The sequence below is a fragment of the Peromyscus leucopus genome, chromosome 3, assembly GCF_004664715.2.
Source record: "Peromyscus leucopus breed LL Stock chromosome 3, UCI_PerLeu_2.1, whole genome shotgun sequence".
NCBI lineage: Eukaryota > Metazoa > Chordata > Mammalia > Rodentia > Cricetidae > Peromyscus > Peromyscus leucopus.
This window is the reverse complement of record NC_051065.1, coordinates 45,316,346-45,317,984: the sequence shown is the minus strand read 5'-3', so window position 1 is coordinate 45,317,984 and position 1,639 is coordinate 45,316,346.

Below are 1,639 nucleotides of genomic sequence, written 5' to 3'. Positions count from 1 at the left end.
TCACGAGGAGGAATAATGGTTCATAGGAAATTACAAACATAATTGTGAGTGGGTTTTCTTGGTTTGTTTGCTCATTGTTGTTTTGTTTTTCCAGACAGGTTTTCTCTGTATAATAGCTCTGGCTGTCCTGGAATTGGCTTTGTAGACCAGGCTGGCTGTGAACTCACAGAGATCTGCCTGCCTGCCTCTGGCCTCTGGAATGCTGGTTAAAAGGCATGTGCCACCCCCTGCTGGGGTTTTGTTTGTTTTTTGTTTTTGGTGTTGTTAGTGTTTTAACTTTGAAAAGTGCAAATCTTTGAGCCAGGCAGTATTGGCACTTGGGAGGCAGAGACAGGTGGCTCTGAGTTCGAGGCCAGCCTGGTCTACAGAGCGAGTTCCAGAGCCACACAGAGAAATCTTTGATGCCTAATCCTAAGCATCCTAAGTGTAACTACGCCTTTGTGTCTCAGTTTCCTGGTGTGTTGAGTGGGGTACCTACTTCCTAACAGTTGTGAGGGTTGAAACACACAGTGTACACATGACACAAGGAGCGCTCATCACAGTTTGGAAACACTTGTGATAACTCGTAATTAATGTAGTTACTTTCTGTAGCTGCATCAGCAGGAAGAAGGTAGAACACAACAAGAACCTTTTCTGGCCCTCAGCAGAGACTTCCCCTGACTCTGATCTTTTGTCCCCATTTTGTTCACCGTTTTCCACTTGTCCCCTTGTTAAACAGGGAAACACTCTGTGTGTGGGGGGGGGGGGAGGAAAACTTCTGGTTGGTCAGAAACTGCTGGAGAGGGATTTTTGGCACGGTCACATGATTGGAATTCATTAGAAGGCTGTTTGTGGGTGTGGTTCTAACAGAAAGCTTCACCCAAGCAGTATTTTAATGCCAGCTAGTGGAGGTAAATAAAGAATCCAAGAGAGAGTTTATTCCTTTGAAGGGGAAAAAATGTAAGAAAATTGGGAGTTTCCAAATGTGGCTCTTTCTTCATTTTTTTTTTTTTTCTAAAATCAGATTGTACCAATGGGAACTCAGATGTTTGGATGGGGTCTGGGTGAGGATTGATTGCGATGTCCACTACCCTTCCCTGCTGTCCAGTTCCTTGGTATTGTGAAGGTCTACTTACAGTTCCCATTTCCCCAATAGCAAACACCACAGCTCCCTGGTAAAGTGCTTTGTTTTTTGTTTGTTTGTTTGTTTGTATTTGACAGGTTCTCACTATGTAGTCCTGGTTTGCTTGGAATTCACCAGGTAGATAAAGCTAACCCTGAGCTCAGAGATCCACCTGCCTCTGCCTCCAGAGTGCTGTGATTAAAGGCACCAGGCACTGATAAAGATTTTATAAAAGACATTCTATAAAATAGAAAAGCATGTTCATACAGAATGATCTAAAGGGTAAAATTTTTGATAATTGGTTCAGTTAATACTTTAAAATATGCATATGAAGGCAATGCCTGTGTCAGGGGTAATGCAGGGAACTCACAGGTGCAGCCTCCTCCTCCTCAGGGAATCAGCAATCTTGTGGGAGTCAGGAATTACATGTCTGACGAGTAATCACATTGTTACACATTGGGAAAAGTGCCTGGAAGGGAAAGTCCATGGCCTATCAGTGTATGAAGACATGGCTTTATATGGCAGAGACTCAGAGAG